Raw genomic sequence first — 23,913 nt, forward strand, 5'->3', positions numbered from 1 at the left:
TCCTGCTGTTCATACAGAAGAAGGATTAGATTTGGTTTGTTTGTCTACAGATAGAAAGACAGATTTCCTCTCAGGTTAATGAACACTCATAATTGTTAGCATTGTCCATGAATGCAATGAGCACTCTTGAATGGTTTGTGACTTTTCTACCTCTGGAAGTCTTCAAATAGAGGCTGGTTGTTCATTCATTGAAGAGGATATAGAAGAGATTTAAGTCTCAGGGGGATCTAATCACCTCTTGAGTATACTGACAATTCCTAGATGCTATGGATTCCTCAGAGCTCCTCAATCCATCAGGCTAACTATCTCCCTAGGACTTGAAAATCTTTAAGACTATCTGACCACCACCTACCTGAGTAAGGAGGTTCAGTTATTCGTCACTGAGTTTGGGTTTAATGAACCTGGATTCAGTCTAGTTCTACAACTTACTTATGTGTGGTCCTTTGATAAGACTGCTCTGGGCCTCAGTTTTCTCATCTGTAAAACAAGAAGGTTATCTTTTTTTGAGAGAGAGAGAGAGAGAGAGAAATTGTCAAGGTTTATTAAGGCATGACATTCATCTCAATATTTAATCATTCAAAAACCAAACCAGAAACATTCAGTTTTTCTAAAAACCTGGTCTAAGGTCAATAGTCTACCTTCTTGCTAAAAACCCTTTTCTATTCTTCAGTTCCTCATACGCCAAAATGCTGTTTAGTGAAGCTTCCTGATGTAACTTGAATTCAAAGCACTTTTAGAAGTGATTTTATGGTGATCATTAGGTGGTGCAGTGGAAAGAGCACCAGCTCTGGAATCAAGAAGTCCTGAGTTCAAATTTGACCTCATACACTTAATGATTACCTAGCTGTGTGACCTTGGATAAGTCACTTGACCCCATTGCCTTGCCAAAAAAAAAAGAATTTTACAAACTTAAAAAAAATGATTACTGGGACCACAGATTAGAAAAGTTAATTTCCTTTATCATATAACTTAAAAATACAAACAGCAAAAAAGAAAAGAGATGCCTTCATACATATATGGTCTCTTCAGTCAAACACGGTTGAGTGGTTTCCCAGGAATGGCTCTTTAAGAGATGGACAAAGCTTTGAACACTATAGAGGTAGGTGAAGATGATAACAATTCCTAAAAAAAAGTACTCTCCCATTCCACCCTCATCCCCATCCCCACTAAACCATTGGTAGAGACAGTCTAAGGCTTCTAGTCTCAGTTTTTCCAAAAGAAGAAGGTGCTCTTTTGTAAAAGAATGTGAACACTGGGGAGTTCTTTGGCAAACACTAAAAAATTCTTCCTCTAATATAACTCAATTCAATGTTGGTTTAAGTTCCCAAGCTACACTTTTTCCAAAGCAAAGACGTTCATTCTGCTACCCTGAAAGAGCAAATTGTCTTACAAATAGAGAGATGGTAAGTCTTAGGAAACTCTGAGTTTATGTGTTGGTAAGGAGAAAAGCATGCATGGATCTATTTTAATTTTTTATTCCATAAAGATTTTTACAATTCCTTTCACAAAGATCAGAGAAATCTCTGAGAGTTCCTAAGACCATGCCAAGATATTAGGAGACACAATTACTTAAGAATGTTTCATCTTTTAGGAGAAAGTTATTTTATTTCCTTGCTTGACTTAAATATCACCCCCACCCCAAGAGTTCTACCCAAAACAAAACAAAAAGTTTACCTGTTGTAAGCTATATCTAGTTAAGTCCTAGTATAGGGTTGAACCATGTCTCTGCCTGATTCAAACCAGGTGTGAAGAATCAAACCACCATATAGTCCTAGTCTTAAGCAGGTCCCCTAGAACCAGGGGAAAGTATCTTCTTTTCCCAGCATTTGAGCAGGAAGAGGTCCGGGAATATAACCAAAACACATCCCAGCCTCTGTTTAACCTGATCTATTGCTCCATACATTCTTACAAGTAATTTAAAGGGCCATTTGGAAAGTATCCCATAGCTCATAGAGCAAGTTGGAAAAATTGTGACTTCAAAATACAAATTTGGCCTGAATGACAAATGTGCAAGTTGGGGTAGGAAATTACAGAAACAACTCCTACTTCTCAGCTTACAATTAAGTCAGTATTTAGTGGCCTGAGGTCAAGCACAATGAGGCATTCTCTAAGTTTTTAAGTCAGACCAGACAACCTGTGACCAACTAACAGGCAGGCCTTCCAGGCCCCTGCCTTCCAAGATCACAAAGAAGGGGCAAGGATAGAGAAGGAAGAGCCCAAGCTTGGCAGCTGACAGAGATCAGGCCTGGTGGCCTTGCCTATGAAAAGTCAAGAGGTGCCATTCTTTTCTCCTCTTAACACCTGAGTCCAAGTAGTTGACATTTTATCCAATCAAGACAATTCCTAAACAAGATTTTCTTAACTTTTTCATATAAAGAAGGAACTTCCAGTAAAGCCTGTCTATCAATAGATGTGAGTCAAGGGCCATCCCCACTAAATGAAAAGATCTTTGGAGATCTCTCTCCTTATTACTGTGATTTAACATGAGTTGGGAAATTCTAGAGTACAAAGTTCCTCAGCCATCAAAGTTGTCTTGTCAAAGAAATTTCTACAGACTTGAGTCATTCTATGATCATAAACATTCACCAAATCATAATCAAAGAACTTTCTAGTCTAAGAGACCTTGGGGATCATCTAATCTGAGCCCTGATTTTATTGAGGAGAAAGACCAGTGGTCAAAGAAATCAAAGAAATTTCCCAAGGTCTCATAGTTATGTCCTAGGTGTATCCATTGGAGGAAATTAAGAAAAGAAACAAATTCCTTAAAAAAAAAAAGATAAACACAAGAAACAAAACCCCTATAGTCCCCAGGGGTCATGCCACAAAGAATCACATTTTTAACTGCCCCAGATGCAGGAGTCAAATGATACAATCATGAAGTAAACTTTGGGGAAAATAAAATGGAAGAAAGTTATTCCCCAAGCTAGGCCAGAAATTGTTGGATTGACAAAGGAAGAAAGTTGTGAGACAGAAGGCCAGTTGCCAACAGCATAAAGTGGAACAATAGGTCTGGGTGACTTCTCTGTTCATGCCCAGGCCACACAGGCTAGAGAAGACCAAGGTAAATTATACCAGGAATCTGCTGAGTCAGCTCAGCAGCTTGAGGATTATGTTTGCTCCCCTCCTTATTCACTGCATGGTCACAACCATCCTGTTTCTGGAGCCATCCTTCCTACTGCCAAAAAAGGGACAAAGCAGCAACTTGGATCAAGAGAATGTCCCTGAAATGAAAGCCTAGAGGGACAGACAACTGGGGAGAAAGGCAGGAACAAGCAGCCTGTCACCAGGGTTAGCAACTGGAGGAGTCAAATTGTTTGCCCAGAAGCCAGAAGACTCTTTTAGGGGAACAATAGTTTTCCAATAATTTGGACACTTTTTTAAACTAAAGATGAGATACTCTCAAGCAAATATTTGATATACAAATTTTAACTCAACATTTAATATAACCACCAAGTCCTTGAAATTGATCCCCAAGTTGGCTGCCTTCTTCACCCCCCTAGACCTTGAACTTTTCCTTCTAGAATTGAAGAGAGATTTTGGGGGTTGGCCCATGCTGAATTCATGGCCTTTGCAGGTAATTTCCAAGAAGCAAGGCTAGCTATGGGCAGGAACAGAAACACTAGCTAATAAAGTCAGACTCCTCTGTTCACGTCTATAATTTTAATCATCATTTGCATGGGAGAAGATGGGGGGTATACCACAGTCCCATTCTAGTACAGACAGTTGCATAATATGGATCAAAGGAGAAGATAGCTGCTTGAGTCCTTAGTTCTCAATTGTCTCCTTTTTGTTAGTCTTCTGCCCCTTAAATAGAGGATATGTGACTTCCACATAAGACTAAATTATGGTACCAATGATCAAATTATAGATCATTTTGGGAATGATCTCAGCTCTAATCTGGCATTTCGTGTTCCAGTCACTCAGGACAGCTATGTAAGGAGTCTTGTTTATGGTATCAGAGTCTTCTTTTGTTTGTTTTTATTTTTATTTATTTCAACATTCATTTTTGTAAGATTTTGAGTTCCAAATTTTTCTTCTTCCCACCCTTCATTCTCCCCTCCCCAAGACAGCAAGGAATCTGATATATATATATATATATATATATATATATATATATATATATATGTATATGTATATGTATATATATATGTGTGTGTGTGTGTGTGTGTGTGTGTGTGTGTGTGTTTTACATAAACAATTATATTAAGTATATTTCCACATTAGTCATTTTGTAAAAGAACAATCAGAACAAAAGGGAAAAGTCACAAAAAGAAAAAAAATTAAAGTGAAAATAGTATGATTTGATCTGCACTCAGGCCCCATAGTTCTTTCTCTGAATGTGGAAGGCATTTTCTATCAAAAGTCTTTTGGTGTTTGATCACTGTATTGCTGAGAAGAGTTAAGTCTGTCAGAGCTGATCATCACACAGACTTGCTATTATTTTACACAATATTCCTCTGGTTCTGCTCACTTCACTAAACAACAGTTCATGTAGGTCTTTCCAGATTTTCTGAAATCCACCTATTCATCATTTCTTATAGAACAATGGAATTCCATTACATTCATATACCGCAACTTGTTCAGCCATTCCCAAGTGATGGATCACCTCAATTTCCAATTCTTTGCCATATAGTATCAAAGTCAATTATGATCCCAAATGTGACCCCAATCTCATCCAGTCTCATCTATCTTGGGATAGCAGTGGAGCCAGAAGAGACAATTTACCTTATGAGATAAACCATTCCTAGTTAGGTCTCCAGAAAAACTCCTTGACAATACTGGTTTTGATTCAAAAGGAAGACAGGATATTTTAATGGAGTGAATATAGCATGAAAAATGTTCTCTGTTCATCTCCTCAAATATAGAACATGTGCTGAAATAACATATACATCAGGGTTGGCAAACCTTTTTTCTGCCAAGGGTCATTTGGATTATCTATAATATCATTTGTGGGACATACAAAATTATCAACTTAAAATTAGCCTACCATATTTGATCAAATATTTAATTAATTCACCCTGAAAAAGTTCCTAGACTTATTGAATTTCAATTCCTGCTGTGGTTGCCTTGGCAGTGCCAGACTAAATGATTTCATGTGCCTTATACAGCTCAAAGGTCAAATGTGTCCCCACCCCCTGAAATATGAGTGGTGACATTTGAAACAAATTCTACAAGGTGGAGGTGTCTTTTGGAATCTTTGTGCACTGACTATGTCCTTTATCAATAGGAATGTTTTCCCTTCAGTTTCATTTCTGAATTTTCTCTTCGCATTGAGCAGATTCTTTATCTCTGTAATGTCGCACTTATCACATTCAGTTTGGTAATCTATTACCAACCTGGCATCCTTTCATAGGTCTTGCCAATCATTGTGCTGCTTTATTCAAATTCAACCACATAAACAATTTTGGGTTCCTTGAGTATTTTCTTTGCCAGAAACAGGATTTTGGTTGTCCTGGAGTAACAGGAAAGGTCATACCAGAAGCCAATGAACATTCAACAATCTCAATCCAGTCATAGGACGTGCATCCCAATAGTCTCAACTATAATTGTCCATTTGCTACCAGAAGCAAAGCTTCTCTGGGGATACCCTGACCTTGGTGAGGTAAAGGTAGATTCTATCAATGAAATGTCCCTATATACATATCACACCCTGATCCACCACCTCCCCCAGGTCCATCTTATGCATAGACTGGCCACTGACCTGGAATGTTGTTGAATACAAGTTGATGGCAAGGTTCCGCATATTGTCAAATAGGGTGGTGTTTTTCATTGGGGTCACAAAGTACTCAATCTCTGTCTTAGTGAATCAGTTCTGATCTAGGAGAGATCTCAGGAGAATTCATTCCAGAAGAAATTTCTAATCTAAGCAGCAGCAAAAGGCAACTTTCCCTTTATGAATGTCAAAAGGTATTTAAAACAGAGGAAGATTCCCTGGGCAGACTCTGGCCTCAAGTAATCAGTCATGTTTCCTCCAGGGTCAATAAAGGTCTTGAACATTAAGTTGAATGACACTGGAGGGGACAGGTCAATTCCAGTCATGGGAGACTTAAACACTGTAGTTCACAAAGAGATCTGCAAGTTTTTCCTGTTCTTAGCTGTCCAGCTGGATCAAGATGCCTCAGATTTTTTTTTTCTCAGTCAACCATTTCTTATCAGACATTAATTTCTGCAAGTGAGCTTTCAAGAGATAATCAGCATGAAAACATTCTCCACTTCTCACATTTTCACCACAAAGTCAGCAAATTTGTTGATATGGCCAGATGTCTTGAGAACAGATTCTGGGGAGAGCATAACATAGTCAGTCTCCAGCATCTACTCTTCTTGGATAAAACACTGCTGTCAGAACTAGATAATGTTATTTTTTTAGTGCACACCCTACAGGCCCCTGCCCCTACAGGCTGCTAACCCCTCCATAAATTGCAAAGACTAGACCATAGATGAACCTCCATTTGTGGGTGTGTTGCATTTTAACTTGGTTAATGATATCATCTTTGGAGTGCAGAGTTAACTTCTTGGACTCCAAAATCTTCTGTATTGCCTTGAGTTCATCTATAGCTACATAGATATCTACCTGAGGGACTTTATTTTCTTTCATTTTCTTACAGAATGAAGGACAAACACTATCATTATCATCATCATCACCAGATCCCCCTTTTGCTGCAAGGCTAGGTGGAGAGGACCCATATTGGCATCAGTCTGGACATGGCTTCCCCATTCATGCAAGGAAAAGGAGGAGGAGAGACTATTAGGAGTAGGTTCATTGGTTCAGGGTTTGGGGACAAAGCCAAGGATTGCCCTCCTGTCAGGGCATGCAATGCTAGCAGTACAGAGCACATAGACATGATCTGAAAGTGCAGGGGTGGGGGGCTCATAGAATGAGGGGAAACTCATAAAAAGCCTGTATGATTAAATAGGTGCAGCATGTGAAGATCCTCCCTGTTCCCCCAACACACACCTCTCCTCTGCCTCTGTAAGATTATCTCTTAAGGTTCATTCTCAGTCTTATGCACTTTTATGCTATCCCATCTGAAAGTACCTATTGTCAGTTATTAGACATCTCCAGAAGACAGGGTAAAACTCTAATCCATCATGACTGAGGCATTCCAGGAAACAGCCTCTCCCTTTCCCCAGTCCTTGGCAGGACAGAGTGGGCACTGAGTCACACTTCTCATCAGTGTGGGCCTGGTGCTCATGTGAGCATCCAGTCTGGCCATTGGGAGAGAGTTAATTATAACCAGCTTCTTTGGTGGGGGAATTGATTAGTGGGGCCAGCCCCTATGGGAGTCAAGGCATGCAATGGCAGGATGTGTTATGTGGAACTGGGCCTTGCTGAGTTGTTGGGGGTGGGTGTGAGGGAATGAATCACCAGACAGTCATCCACTGGTCCCGGGAGTCCCCATAGTCTGGCAAGAATGTATCTGGAGAGGTACTCTTCAGCAAATCTGGGGATTGGGGAGGGGCAGCCTGGAGGTCAGAAATTGCCAAGTCCACTGCAGGAAGCCTACTATGGTTCGACATTCCCTGTTTGTATGCTATTGAGAGTTGCTTCTCCCAGACTACTTCTCTGGCTGCCCTGTTCCCCCTAACCCTTAAGTTGAGTTTAGAGTTTGAAGAAAGTAGAAAAAGCCAAAACTTAGTCTCCCCTTCCAATTCCATTGTAGCATGCTATAATGAAAGATCACTGAGCTAGGAGGCAAAAGATTTTACTCCTTGTTCCAGTTCTGCCCCTAATTAAATGTGTGACTTTGGAGGAGCCTGACCTCTTTGCACCTTAGCTTACTTATTTTATAAAATGGGCAGTTGAACCTAACATCTAAAAATTCCTTTCCTATTTTCATTCTATGTTCTACTTTTTTTAGGTCCCTCCAAGTTTGACATTCTATGTTCTAAAGTCACTTTAAATTTTACAGTCTGTATTCTATCACTTACTCCAGTTCTAAAAATCAGTACCGGTCACTGGAGAGAGATTTGAATGATTGGCTTGACTGAGCCTCCTTCTTCCCTTAATTGTAATACCCTGACTCTATGGTACCTTCCTACCCATCCAAAGAAAACTAGCCTCATCCCCCTGGATGCTTGTCAGGTCACAGCATTACTGCTTTTGCCTTGGCTCCCCTACAGGGATAAGAAGATAACCCTTAATCTTCCTCTTCCCTCTACCATCTTATCCAATGGATAAGAGGTGGATCCTGACTAACTGGAGGGTAAGCCATTCTCCTACAGCCTTTTGTTCTGGTTTCTGGTCCCTTCCTTGTTTCTCTAAAGGCCAGAGGGAGGGGGAGGCTAGAGCCATTTTTAAGTCACTTTCCCTGTGGGATGAGTAGGCCTGGCTGCCCATCCTGAGTGAACTGGAGAAAACATACCATTACTGGGAAGCCATATGAGCCAGGGCAAGCATCAGGAAGCGGCTGTGTTAAAGCAAACAGCCCAGGCACTCAGGCCAAAACCACAGGGCAAAGTTCCACCAGTTACCCAGAGCTCAGCTCTTACTGGAGCTGTTTATGAAAACCTATGCTAGGGAACCTAGCCAGCTACCCTAGGGACCTGGGATCAGCTGGGTCTCCTCCCTTACTTCTCCACGGCCCTGAAACCCATGGAGGCCACCAGATTCAGGCTAACTTGGGACAGTTGGCAATGGTGACAGTAGCAGCTGAATCTTTCATCCCCTCTCCTTGTCCCATTGAGAACAGGTTGCTGGCACTGTTCTAGGAAGACAGGGAGCTTAAGACCAAGGGACAAGGCCAATAGGGTTCCAGCAGCTACATGTAGCCAAGGATGGGCTCCCAGATTCCTGCAGCAGCTGACTGAGTTTTGAAAGAGACCAGGCTGGCTCCTTCTCAGTGTTCCCAGAATAAGTTAGGGTCCAGGTCACAGGATTCAAAATCCAAAGGGTGAATCAGCTGAATCCACCTACGACTGGCAAAATTAAGACAGAGTCTGGCTGGTTTGGGTTTTGTTTTGGTTTGTTTGCATTTGGAATGAGAAGACAGGGATTTCATGTGTCTATGCTCCTCATTCCCTGAGGTAACATGGTAGAGAGTGAAGAGTTCTGCAAAGACTCATATTCTAACTCCCGTTCTACTACGACTTTTCTGTGTGACCTTGACCAAGTCATTTCTTTTAGCCTTTTCTCCCCTTAGTGTTAGACTAGGTCAAAGGCTCTTAATCTTGTTTGTTCTGAACTCCTTTGGCAGTCTGGCAATACTCATGGACACCTCAGAATATTTTTATAAGCATAAAATAAAATGCACAGGATTTTAAAAAACAACTATTCAAATACAGTCATCAAAGTATTATTTTTTTTTTTAGATTTTTGCAAGGAAAATGGGGTTAAGTGGCTTGCCCAAGGCCACACAGCTAGATAATTATTAAGTGTCTGAGGCCGGATTTGAACTCAGGTACTCCTGACTCCAAGGTCAGTGCACTATCCAATGTACCACCTAGCCACCCCCAAAGTATTTTTAATAAATAATTTCATGGCCCCCAGACCTCTGGATTAGCTGGTCTCCATGCTAACATACCTTACAGCTCTGACATTTCATGTTCTTAGGTCCCTTTCAGCCCCATTATTCCAAATTCTAGGGTTTCTTCCTGCTCAAACATTCTGTGCTCTAAGGCCCCTCCCAGTTCTGACATTTTATGTTCTAAATTCCTTTCCTCTGTGATGTTCTGATTTTAAGACCCATTTAACTATAATAATTTATACTTTAAATTTCCTTCCTGCTCCAATATTTTATGCTGTTTACTCCCTCCTCAAATTTTCCTAGAGCACTTTGTCTTGATGTACCTTTTGCCTTCATTCATATTCACTGTTGTATTACTATGTTTATACAATATACCCTATGCTCCCTTCCCCCACACCTAGTATTATAAAATCTCTGGAGTCAGGGAGCCTTGTTTTTCATTTTTTTGTTGTTCTCTGCATCCATTGCAATGTATTCCTAGCAGATGCAAAATGAAAGTTTCTGGCCCTAATGCTCTGGGATTCAAATATATACTTACACATATACTTTTACATTCCAAACTTCAAAAATAACATTTTGTCAAAGTCAACAGCTCAAAGAAATGATCAATCACAAAGCAGTTATTAAGTTGTGCACTAAAGCTGAGGCTATAAAGACAAAGGTGAAACAAACTGATCACACATTTCTATTTTAATTCTATATGTATCCTTTGTCTAAATGCAGTAACTACTGGGTGTAGGTGGTGCCTATTCTGTGTCCTTCCCTGGGTTTGGTGCTTTGACAAAGGTAAGAGGAGATAGTCCCTACCCTCCAGGATCTCATAGTCTAGTTGTGGAAAAATGTTTGAAACCAGGAGTGTGTTGATAAGTGTTTAACAAAATATCAAGGGGGCAGCTAGGTGGCACAGTAGATAGAGTGCCAGTCCTGGAGTCAGGAGGACCTGAGTTCAAATTTGACCTCAGACACTTAATAATTACCTAGCTGTGTGACCTTGAGCAAGTCACTTAAACCCATTGCCTCACCAAAAAAAAAATTTTAAATATCATCAATATTTTCTCCATCACTTTATTAAGTCTATATCATCAACAAAACAATAAATCAAGTTTTTATATGTAGCACAGGTCAATTTCTGAGTTATAGATGCTCACACTGAATATTTACCAATTTACTGTCCAGCCAGAGCTGGCTCCAGCATCTCCATGTCTAAAACAATAAAAGAATGATACAAGACAAGATGAAATTCAATACCAAATTATCTGCTACTGACTCTTCCAGCTGTGGAATTTTTAAAGAAACTGAGGAGCAAAATAAGATGGGGAGATTCTAACACTGGTGCAGCCACTGACTCACTGGGTGATCTTCAACAAACCACATCCCTACTCTGGCCCTCAATTTCTTCCTTTGTAAAATGAGGAACTGGGGCCAGATCATCATTCAAGTCTCTCCCACTCCTGGCATCCTGTGTTCTGTGGTCTAAGACCCTTCCTGCTCTGATGTTGAAGCTCTGACAGGGTTCTCCCAGAGCTGACTTTCTATGTTCTCTGTTCTAAGGCCTCTGCTAACAAAGAAGCAGCCTGGAGTAGTAGTGACATAGATAGTCTCAGAGACAGAAAGACAAGTGCAAGTAAGTCTCATTCCCAAGCTTTGGATTATGGGAAAGTCATTTAACTTTTAGTTGGAGAGGACCTCAGATGTCATCTAGTCTAACTCTCTCATTTTACAAATGATGTCACAAGTGACTGGATCAAGGTTATACAATTAGCAAGCATCAGAGGCAGGATTTGAACCCAGGTCAAGAGTTGGTGGGGTTTTTTTCAGAGGCAGCATTTGAACCCAGGTCCAGAGTCAGTGCTTTTTTCACTATACATAGAATCTGCAAGTCATTGAAGATACTCTCCAAGACTAAAAATTGCAAAAGAGGTACTAATATCCATCTGTGGAGAATTTTCCCTCTTTAGTAGTTCCCTATGTCAATGAAATCATTTAATCCAAAAAATAATGTTCTTTATATTCCTTCCTTCTAGAATATTCTAGAGTCAAAAGTCCTTTCCATAACTCTCACATGTCTCTTAATCCCTTGACCCTTCCAGGTTCACTGCCAGGCCAGGCCATGGCTTGCTGTGTGTTCTTTCCTTAACCAGATAGGATTGTGAGCATGGTGTACTTCTGTTCTCCTGGGAAAATACTAAGATCCAAGCCTGGACAGCAATCTGCCCTGGGGCCAGAAGGAGCAATTCATCTTCCCCTTGCCTTTATGTACTACTGCCTCTGCTCCCACTGTCTACCCTCACTGTTACAGTTACCAAAGAACTAGGCTAAGGCTATGAGGAATGTTATCGACAAGATCAAGGGTGGTCATACCTAAGAGTAAATGGTTTTGGAGTTAGAAGCAAGTTTGAATTCTGACATGATCTTAAGCAAATCACTTAAACTCTCTAAGATAAATCTCACTTATAAAATGAGGGAAGTTACACTAAATAATCTTTAAGATTATTTCCTGCTGGGTGGCTAGGTGGCACAGTGGATAAAGCACTGGCCTTGGAGTCAGGAGTACCTGAGTTCAAATCCAGCCTCAGACACTTAATACCTAGCCGTGTGGCCTTGGGCAAGCCACTTAACCCCATTGCCTTGTAAAATCTAAAAAAAAAAGATTGTTTCCTGCTTAAAATTTTATAATTCAATGACTTGCAGATATTATGATATAGTGAAAAGAGCATGGAGTCAAAGGACCTTTCTGATGCTAGCTAACTGTGTGACTTTGGAAAACTCACTTGTATCCTCATCTGTAAATGAGACAGACTATATGGCCTTCAAAGTCCTTGCAACTTTAATCTATGGCCCTCTAACCCACCACACTTTGAATATGATCCCTACAAGATAGATAAAACCTTAGAGGGAGGGCATGAAAAGTGCCTCTTAGAGCTATGGGCCAGCCACAGTTTGAGACTTTGAGAGACCATTTAATCTAGTCCACTGCTTTCAGGTGTCTCATATAGGAAAAGTGCTCCTTTTGGCCATCATTTCCAAAGAATTCATCTTGGATAGTGGAAGTTGTAGTAGGCTACTGACCAGTTTCCTTGATTCAAGACTCTCCCTACTTCAGTTCATTTTCTACTCAGTTGCTAAAGTAACCTTTTTTTGGAGGTAATCTGGGTTAAGTGGCTTGCCCAAGGTCACACAGTTAGTAAATGACTAAAGTCTGATCTGATCTCAGGTCCTCCTGACTCCAAGGCCAGTACTTTATCCATTGCATCATCTAGTTGCTCCTCAAAGTGACTTTCTTAAAATTCAAGTCTGTCCATGTCAACTCCTCTCCTCACATACACATTCAATAAACTCCAGTGGTTCCTATCACCTCCAGGATCAAATAGGAAACCATCTGTTTGGCATTCAAATCTGTCTACCCACCCTACACACACACACACACACACACACACACACACACACTTTTCCAGTCTCTTAAACCCTATACTTTCTCACATAAACTCTGCAATTCAATGATACTGGCCTTCTGACTCCTCTATTCACAGGATATTCTATCTCCTAGTGTTTTCTCTGACTGTCCCCTGAGTCTGGAATTTTCTCAGTCTAATCTTCACCTCCTGCCTTTCCTGGCTTCTTTTAGGTTCCAGTTTACAATTGTACCTTCTACAGAAAGCCTTTCCCAATCCCTCTTAGTTCTGGTGTCTTCCCTTTGTTGATTATTTCCAAGTTATTCTGTCTCTAGCTTGCCTGTACACAAATATTTCATCTTGTCTCCCCCATTAGACTCTGAGTTCCTTACTAGCAGAGACCATCTTTTTTTCTTCTTTGTATCCCCAGCTCATAATACAATGCCTGGCACATTATAGATGGTAAATAGCTATTTATCAAATGACTGACTAGATGCTAAATTCATGATGTGGTCTTCTGGGGTCATTCTCCACCAGTTCTAGAGAAGCCTCTGATTGGATCCCCCACAATCTTTTGTCCTCTGAAGGAAAAGTTCCCTGGAAAATGAGCTGTGAGAGTTGCCTGGAATAACTGTGGTGGCAGAATTCAGCAGGGTGAGGAATGCCCCTAGGGAGGGGGAAACTAGGAGCTCCTGCCTAAGGAGGGGAGGTGGGGGAGGAAAATGTGAGGAAGGAATAAGGCAAAAGCCTGAAGATTCCTCTCTACATTCCTATGAGTTAAGGCCTGGAACCCAAACTTCTAGCATCCAGCATCACGTTCTCCAGAAAGAATCTCTTTTCATAACAAGTGAAGAAGGTCATTCTGTCTGGGAAAATGTTCTGTCTTTTTGCATGGGACTAGAGAGAAACAGGGGTTCAATTATGTTCAGGGGTGACCTACTTCTGCCATAATCTGTCCTCTCTTGGTACCCCTCACCAAACTCCAAGGAAGGCAATGCTCTGGAGTTAGGCCTGGTTGGCCCCTAAACCTTCATCACAGGGATGGTTGGGTGAATTCCTAGTTCTGCTTTCCAACCTACCTTGTACCTGATGAGTAATCTAAGAATCAAAGGAGAAAAACTGAGGACCCAAAGGATTCATAGAATCACAAAACATAAAAAATACATCATCATTATATAAAATGGCAAGGGCTTATTATGTATTGGGCACTGTGCTAAGTGCAGGGGATAGAAATAAAAAACAAGATAATCCCTGCCCTCAAGAGGCTTACATTCTAGATATGGAGTTGGGTAGAGAGAACACAGAGAACACAGACTAGTGGCTAGGAAAAGGTGAAACCTCAGAGTTATATTCTAATACAGAATGATTTTCCCTTTCCAAAGGAAAGGGACTGATCTGATAATGATTAAAGGAAGACTGGTGGTAGATGCAGGGATAGTTTGTATGGCTGGGATGGGTTAGATATAGCAATAATAAAAGTAACAATTTCTAATGAACTGTTTTATAAAGCATTTTTCTCATAATACTGAGGAAGATAAGGCAACTATTATCTCCTATTTTATGTATATCAAAGAAAAGTGATTTTCCCAAAGTTATATATAGTCTCAGATTCTGTGTGACTTTGGGTATGTCATTTAAATTTTCTCAGACTCAACTGTACTGTACTCAACTGTACTCAACAGTAAAATGAGGGTAATAATAGCAACAGCTATCTCATAGACCTATTAGGATCAAATGAAATGATATATGTAATGTGCTTTGAAAACTTTAAAGTATCTAATAAATATTATTGTTACTATCACTATCAACTCAAGATCCCTAATTCCCAGCCCAGTACACTTGAGTATATCATTCTGTAGCTGCAATTTTGCAAATTCCTAGGGAATAAATCCCCTGTTGTCTTAAGTCAATATAAGGTTCAACAAAGGTCAGTCTAGTACCCTGGTACCCTGTTCTTCATCCTTCTTAATAGGATCCATAAGGAGATAGATCAAGGTGTTAGAAGAGATGAAAAAACCATTATTTTCTTGGACCAAATTGAATGGATGTTTGAAAATGCAGTCCCTGGTGGCATAGCTCTGTGACTTCTCATCCACCTCAAGATTTGGCTCTCCCCCTTGCCCCCTCTCCCCCAAGTCATTCTAAGTTGCTTCCTCTGTAGTTGCAATTTCAAGCATTTTCCTTCACCTCATGCCCAAGAATGTTCAGAGGACAAAGGCAATCTCATGCATACATTTATTCTATACCTGCCCAGGAAAGGAGGGATCAATGTTACCACTTTGTGGTGCTACTAACAAACAATCCTAATTTAGATGGATAGCCCAGCACTCTCAGGTACAGGGTCTATGTTCAACATAACAGGATAGAAAGAGTATTGACCTGAGTGAATAGAAGAGACATTTATTGAATACCTATTATATATTCAAATTTACAACCATAGCTCTTGGAGAAATAAAAAACTGAGGGGGTGGGGCTAGGTGGCACAGTGGATAGAGCACTGGCCCTGGAATCAAGAGTACCTGAATTCAAATCAGCCTCAGACACTTAATAATTACCTAGCTGTGCGGCCTTGGGCAAACCACTTAACCCCATTTGCCTTGCAAAAACTTAAAATAAATAAATGAATGAATGAATGAATACATACATACATACATTAATTAATTAATTAATAGCAGATAACATGTTCTTTGTTCTCAAGGAATTCAAGTAGGAGAGATGGCATGGAAATGAGTGAATGAAGCATCTATTAAACATGTGATGTATGCAAAGCATGGAGAGCACAAAGTGAAAAAAAGGGAGTGTTTCCTCCCAAGGACCAAGCATCACATAGGGAAGGTTTCAGCTACAAAACAGAAGAAAAGTTTCCATGATCACTTGGGTATAGCAGTAAAGCAGATAATGATTCACTTCTTTTAGCATCATTTCCACAGATAAATGATAACAGTTTCTTTTGTTGAACCATTTGATAGTCAAGAGCTTTGGTCAAGAGTGAAAAACTTATTTTTCTGCTTCAGTTGTTGAGTCAGATCTGAGTTTACATGACTCCATGGAATTTTGCCCTTGGGGTTTTCTTGGCCAAAATATTTGAGTGGCTTGCCATTTCCTTATCCAATGTGCCCATTTTGTAGATAAGGGGTTGAAGCAAATGGGAATTTAGTAACTTATTAATAATCATACAGCTAATAAAGATGTCTGAGGCCAGATTTGAACTCAGATCTTCCTGACTCCAAGTCCAGTGTTCTATCCCTGGACCTTCTAGCTGTGCTTGAATCTTCAGGAGTTGTAGTTATTTCACTTGCAAAGACCAGTTGCCAATCTGCTTCTTCGTGGAATTGCTTTCCACATTGATGACAGCAAGCATTAGTTGTGAGCATAGCTTTGTCTAAGCCTGTGGTTTCAAGGTCTGAGTGGCTAAGGTAGTAAAGGTGGTTTGATTTGTCTGGCATATGCTGTTTCCTGCCTCTTTTGAAGATTGCCTTGCTGATTCAACTAGACTGATTTGCCTGTGGGTGGCCGTTGGTTGACATTTGATGGATTGAGTCAGGAAAATATGAGGTTGAATTCTACCTCCAACACTTATTAGCTGTGTGACTATGGACAAATAACATCACTGAGCCTTGGTTTCTTGTTTTGTAAAATGGAATAAAAATCAAAGGAACCATCTCAAAGGTAACTGAGTGGGGTACCAGTAGTAGCAGTAGTAGTAGCACAAAGGACAGACACTAGCATAAATAACAAGAATGTGCAATAGTACATAATTAATCAGGATGTAGTGGGCAAAAGTACGATGTGAAGTCTAGGAGAGCAAACAATCAAGAAGCTCTTTTATTAAATTTTTTAATAAATTTTTAGAAATAAGCTCCTATGAATTTTATTTATTTATTTAGTAAGTTCTTAATATGAGCCAGGATCAGGGATAAAGGACTTTTCTGAGGAAGGTGACCTGTGAGTTGAGTTTTAAAGTATAAGCCAAAGATCGCCATGTCAAGAAGAGAAGGGAGAGGGAGATAGATTTCAAGTAAGGGAAAGAGGAGTCTCATAGATTTAGAGCTGGAAGGGTCCTTTAAGACCACCTAGTCCAATCTCAAAATTTTACAGATAAGGCAGCTAAGACCCAGAGAAGTGACAGCCATGTCATTCAGTAAATGGTAAAGGCAGGATCCAAGATAAGGGACACTGACACTAAGACCAGTATTCTTTTTTCCTATACACTATTTTCTAAGGCATGGAAACTGCAGACCATAGCATGTACTCAGAGGGAAAGAGGGAGTTGTCCTGTATGACTGGAGAATATAATACTTGGAAGGGAGTAAAAAAAACATGAGATTGAGACTAGAAAGACCTGAGTTATAGGTGTAACTCAACTACTAACAGCTCTGTAGATCACTTTTCTAGACCTTTGTAGAGAGTAACTAGATGGTACTGTGGATAGAGCACTGGCCCTGAAGTTGGAAGAAGCTGAATCCATTTCAGACACTTACTGGTGATCCTGGGCAAGTCACTTAACTCTGTTTGCCTCAGTTTCCTCATCTGTAAATAAGCTAAAGAAACAGCAAACCATTCCAGTATCTTGGTCAAGAAGAAAAATCGCAAATGGCACCACAAAGAGTTGGAGAAGAGTAAACAAAAACATAGGCAGTTTTCTCTTCTGTCCAATGGCGATTTAAAAAAAAACATATCTTCTGAAGGAACTAAACAAAACTGTGAATATTAGTTCTGAAAATCTGAAACCCAGGTTTCTTATAAGGAAGAAGAGAACAAGACCACCATTGTCTAATTGTAGTTGACAAGTTTAGGATGTTGAGTTTTTCCCATGACACTTCCACAGATCTTGATTCATTTGAAGGCTCCCCCCAGAGGGACAAGAGGAGCAAGAATGAGTGGAAGGTATTACCATCTTAAAATATCTCTTCCTGGGGATGCATGGAATTTTACATTCATATTTAATTTGTGGGGTTAAACATTGCCTTTTCTTTTAAACAGAAAATCCTCCATGAAGAATGAAGTCAGTCAGTCTCAAAATGTCAGAGCTAAAAGACCTTAGAACAAAGACTGTCAGAGCTGGAGGAGACTTTAGGGATTATCAAATTGAAGCCCCTAATTTCATAGTTAAGGAAACTAAAGCCCAGAGATAGAAAATGAATTGGCCAAGGTCACAAAGAAAGATAAGGCAGAACTGAGACTAGGGGTCAGACTAGAACTCTTCCTACCATACTATACTATACTACTTCCTCTTTAAAAGACCTAAGGCTACTAGACAGGGAAGCTGAACTATAGGGGAATTCTGGTGTTGGAGGGTAAAAGAAGGAGGCAAGAACTAAAACTAGAGATTGCTCAGGCTCCCAGAGGCTGATTCTGGGATCTGCATAAGTCCTGCTCTGCAGGCTACCTTCCCTGGGTGAGCACTGGGGTAGTGTGGAGGTGATTGGAAGACTGAGGAAGGTACCAGTAGGACCTGAATTCCCAGGCACAATCTTCTGGCCAATCTCCTCATGGCCAGGTCTTATCTGACTTGCCAGGGAGGTGAGTTTACTCCTGGAATTCAAGTAGCTGACAGGTCCCAGGTCAGACCATACTTATAAAGGGATAGAGGGATGGCATAGGGAAGCAAATTCTGTCTTTAAGGTAGAAGACCCATCAGGTTCAAATCCCAGCTCTACCACTGTCCTGCCAGCACCATGACCTTGGGGTAAGTCCCTTAGTTTCTCTAGGCTTCAGTTTTCTCATTAGTAAAAGAAGGGGGCTAGACTAGTTGGGTCAGCTTTGACATGAAAAATTCTATATGACCCAGTCCTTCCTAGAATTGCTTCTCAAAAGTAGCCACTATGCTGCCCTCAGGCACCTGACTGCTTCAGGAGTCTGCTTATTCCACCACTACTTACTTCCCCCAGAAGGAAAGGATTTTGCCAGTCAGCCTTGCGTCAGGCCTGGGGAATGGGTGGGAATGGAGCCAATGGCAGCAGAGACAGTTGTCTCGAAACAGAAATAGTTTTCTTCCCAATAATCTGTTTTTAATCTCTCTGTCTTATAAACCCCTTCCTGCCAAGGAACTAAGCTCGAGCACGTGCATGGACACACACACACACACACACACACACACACACACACACATGCACACATACACACACACACACACACACACACACACACACACACACACACAGAGCTTCCCTTCCCAAGCCAAGCCCCAAGATCATGGGATCATAGGATTTAAAGCTGGAAGAGACCTTAGAGATCATATAGTTTAACTCCCTCATTTTACAGAGAAAGAAACTGAGGCACAGGGGTAAACTTGCCTAAGATTCACTTCTGGGAATGTCTAGCCCTCTGAGCTTTTCTCTTTTGAGAAATGAAAATCCAGGGCAGATGCAGTACCATAAAATAATAAATGTTTATTAACCACCTACCATATGCAGAGATCTGTAATGCTGAGGCAAACACAAAGTTTAGTTATAAGTTCTGTATTTTAATAAAATTCACAATCTAACAGTGGGTTAAGGCACAGACATAACAGTGATCATGAATGAATGCATGGAAGGTGAAATAAATTAATGAATGAAAATATTTATTATTGATTATGTGCACTTTTGCTTACAAAAAGTTAACCTTCAAGTTTAGATTGTAATAGGTAGGGGGAGACATCACCTTAGGTAATGGGGTGTTTGACCTGGGAAGTCAAATGGATAGTGAATGGAGTCATAGGAGAAATGATTCTCTTTGCAGGAATGAGGTATTGATATGATTACTAGACCTAAAGAAGGAAAGGTTGTGGGGAGAACAATTGGGGGTGGGGTGGAGACCAGCTAAAAGTGGTAAAAATTCATCAGTCACAGATCTGAAGGGTAGAAGAGAACTCAGAAATTATATAATCCAATGTTCTTATTCTACAGATGAAAAAACAGAAGCATGGAAGTTGAAATAAATTGTCCCTTATCACAAATGTAGTAGGAAGTAGTACCAGGATTCAATCCTGGTTCCTTTACCTACAAACCTTTCACTTTTAGGTCATACGGAAGGTCTAAGGTTTGGAGCTGAAGGGACCTTAGAGATTATCTAGTCCAGCTCTCTCATTCCATAGATGAAGAAAGGCCCAGAGAGGTTTACTTACCTAAGGCCACTCAGAAGGTACTAAGTACTAGTGCTGGGATTCAAATTCAGGTCTTCTGACTCAAAAACCATTATTACAAAGGGTTTCCACACTGGATCCTACGGGGGAGAAGCATTATGATGCCTTCATCCTCTGTCTCCACCATGATTCAGTTGTAACACTTGGGGGGGGGGGAGGATGGCAGAAGGGATGGGTAGGGAAAGTACCTAACAGAGAGGTAGGGCACAGAGGCAATACCAGTTGTTTCAGAAAGGATCTTGGAAAAAGAGCATAGAATGTCAAGCTGGGAAAAAAACTTCAATGATCATGTGGTCCAACCTTCCTATGTAAAAAAAATATATATATATATATATATATATATATGCCATCATAGTCATTTCTCAATATAACTCTCAAATTCCTCCTTCCACCAAGCCTTCCCTTGTATCAAAGGAAAACAGAAGAACAAAACTAATCAACATAGTAACATATGACAGTGTTTGCTGCATTCTGCAGCCATTCTCTTTCCCCTGCCCAAGTTATTGTTTGTCTTGTTCTTGAAGAAGACCATAACATCAGGGATATGATGCCATGACATGCATATGAATTGGATTTCAGTAAAGGTGTGCTGTGCAAAGTCATCAGTTTTACTTTCTACTCCAGAATCATCTGTGTCCAGTGACCAAGAACAACTGGAGATGACCCAGGATGCAATGGGAGATCTTGGTCTTCATTTCTTCTCCCCACCTAAGATTGGTTATTAGAGTGAGTGAGTACTCAGGGTTGTCTTAACCTTCTTTTTGTTCACTTTATTGTAGTTATTATATTATAGTTTCCTGTTTCATGTATTCTTTCTGAAGCCATTCATACAAATCTTCCCATGTTTGTTGTTTATTGTTCAGTCATTTTTTCAGTCATATCAGACTCTTTGTAATTTTATTTGGAATTTCCTTGGCAAAGATACTGCAGCAGTTTGTCATTTTCCTTCTCCAGCACATATTACAGATGAAGAAACTGAAGGAAACAGAGTTAAATGAGTTGAGCAGAATTCACACAGCAAGTAATTGTCTAAGACTGGATTTGAACTCAAGAAGATGTGTCTTTCTGACTCCAGGCCCTGCATTCTATCCATTGTGCCATCTGCCTTTCCTGTGTTTCTTGTAGCATAATAGTTCTTATAGCACAATAGTATTCCAAAGAACACTCATATATCATAGTTTGTTCAGACTGTCCCTAATTGAGATTACCCACTTATTTATTGGATTTTGATATCACACAAAATATTGCTGTGACAATTTTTCTATGTATAGGATCTTTTTTGAGCCTCTTTTTAAGTCTTGTAATTCCTTGGAGTATGTGCCTAGCAATGAAATCCACTCATTTTTCTAAGAAAAAAATTGAAACTCAAGGAAGGGATATGTGAATATATGGAGTTGCCATGGTGGAATCAGGAAGATCTGAATTTGAAATCTGCCTCAGATATTCACTAATTGTGGGACCCTGGAAAAGTCTTAGCCTTGGTTCCTTCATCTGTAAAGTGGAAATGATAATTTCACTCCTAATGAAATGATATGTGTAAAGTACTTTGCAATCTGAAAATGTTATATAAATGCCAGCTATTAGCTGTGAGGTATAAACAAATTTCTCTGCAAGGTTATTATAAGGAACATAGAGTTAAAGCTGGAAAAGTGTTTGCTGTTATCTAGTCTAAAGGCAGGTCTGACAGGAGAAATCTTAGAAATCTGAGGCTTAATCTCTGGCCATTGACTTACCCTATTTCAGCTAGGTAGGCCTCTTCAATCATCATCATCATTTCAATGTACCAGAACATTCATGTCTCTATATCTTTGCTCTCCTCTTTCTCTTCCCTCTAATCTCCCTCCTTTCATTCAATCAATCAAACAACAAGCATTTATTAGCATCTACCACAAGTTTGGTATAATTGGCTAGGAATACAAAAAAAGAGGAAAATATGACTTGACCTCAAGGAGTATGCATTTAAATGGGAGATAACATATAAACAACTATGTCCATACAAGATATAGACTAAATTGGGAGAAGTCTAAATGGGAGAAGATCTCAGGAAGGAGACACTAGCAGGAGGAAGGACCAGGAAAGGCATCTTGCCAAAGGTAGGATTTGACCTGAGTGTTAAAGGAAGTCAAGGAATCTAGGAAGAGTGGGGAAGGAGCATTTCAGGGATAGAGATAGCCAATACAAAGACACAGAGTTGGGAGATGATGTATCTTGCTTGAGGAATAGCAGGTCAGTGGATTGAAGAGTATATGGAGGAAAATGAAGTGTTAATAAGATTAGAAATATAGGAAAAGAGACCATGTTATAAAGGGCTTTAAAATCTAGAGAATTGGTGAAGTGACTTCATCAGATCTTGAATAATTTGGGTAATTGAGTAGAGGATGAATGCCGTGGGGAGGGAATCAAGGCAGTATTTCAATAGCCCAGTCCCAAAGTGATGAGGGCCTGTGCCAGATTGGCAGCAATGTGATTAGAGAGAAGGGGATGTAGACAAGAACTGAGAAACTGTAAAGATGGAAGTGACAAAACTTGGAAAACAGATTGGATATGTTGTTATGGAAGAGCAAGTATGGATTCAAAGATCATGCTGAGACTGTGGTCCTGGGTAACTGGGATTTGATGCTACACATAGTAATAATAGGAAAGTTGGTCAGAGGGGAGGCCTTGGGGAATATGTAATGAGTTTATTTTTGAACATGTTGAGTTTGAGATGTCTGACTTCCAGTTCAAGATGTCTAAGAGACAGCTGATGATGTGAGACCAGAGGTCAGAAAACATTTAGGGCTGAATTAAAAAAATCTGAGAATCATTTGTACAGAGATGATAATTGATTCCCAGGGAACCAATGAGATGACTAAGTCAAATAGTATGTAAGAAGAGAGAGTAAGGATAGGCCTTTGGGAGAAACCCATAATTAGTCAATTGACCTGGAAGAAGATCCAGCCAAGGGACTAAAGAGTAGTCAGATAGGCAGGGAAATAGGAAAGAATAGTATTAGGAAAACCTAGAGAAAAGGAAATATCCATGAAAAAATTGTGAATTTATAGTGTCAAAGGCAATAGAGAGGTCAAGAAACTTGAAGAATGAGGAAAGTCATTGGATATGGTAGCTAATAACTTTGTGGGGGGGCGGGAGTTTCAATTGAATGATGAGATCAGAAGTCAGACTGCAGAGGATTTAGACTAGACTGAGAGATGGAGGCACTAGTTGTAGGCAGGTTTTTCAGAATTATGACTTGAAAGGGTGGAGAAATAAAGTAATAGCTAAAAAAAGAGTGAGGTTTTTTTAAGAACAGAATAAGCAAAAAAAATTTTTAAAAAGAATGGAATAAGCATATGCATGACTGTAGACAATAGGGAAGCTACCAGGAGAAAGAGGGGCAGCTAGGTTGCATGGTGGATAGAGCACCTACCGTGGAGTCAGGAGGACCTGAGTTCAAATCCAGCCTCAGACACTTAATAATTGCCTAGCTGTGTGACTTTTGGCAAGTCACTTAACCCCATTGCCTTAAATGAATAAATTTTTTTTTAAAAAAAGACAATTAGTAAGAGAAAAGCAATGATAGAGGTGATGTCTGCTAGATTTTTCCCAGGAGGGAAAGCTCTCTGATTGATATGAAATGGAGAGGAAAAGAAGGAGCTCTTGTTGAATGGTCTCAATTTTTGGAGGGTGAAGGATGAGAAAAGTATTCAGGTAAAAGAATGGAGTGAAGAGAGTGTCAGAGTAGACTTGAGAAGAAACAAAAAGATTTGTAATAGCTGCAGTGGTGAGTGGGATAGTGAATCAGTTGGTTGTGGGGGAATGGTAAAATGATTCCCTTTCTTCTGTGAGAGTTCAATTGAGATTATGTAACAAATCTGGAGTAGAATCAATCAGCACAGTTTTAGTTTTGTGATTTTCTTCAGATTCATTCAACACCATGGGAATAAGAATG

At 40.0% G+C, this 23,913-nt stretch overlaps 1 pseudogene; it reads right to left on the bottom strand.

The window, feature by feature from the left end:
* Nucleotides 1-3,765: 3,765 nt before the first annotated feature.
* Nucleotides 3,766-7,518, bottom strand: LOC141488838 (glycine--tRNA ligase-like; annotated as a pseudogene).
* Nucleotides 7,519-23,913: the final 16,395 nt, after the last annotated feature.

This window comes from Macrotis lagotis, chromosome 1 (assembly GCF_037893015.1).
Source record: "Macrotis lagotis isolate mMagLag1 chromosome 1, bilby.v1.9.chrom.fasta, whole genome shotgun sequence".
NCBI lineage: Eukaryota > Metazoa > Chordata > Mammalia > Peramelemorphia > Peramelidae > Macrotis > Macrotis lagotis.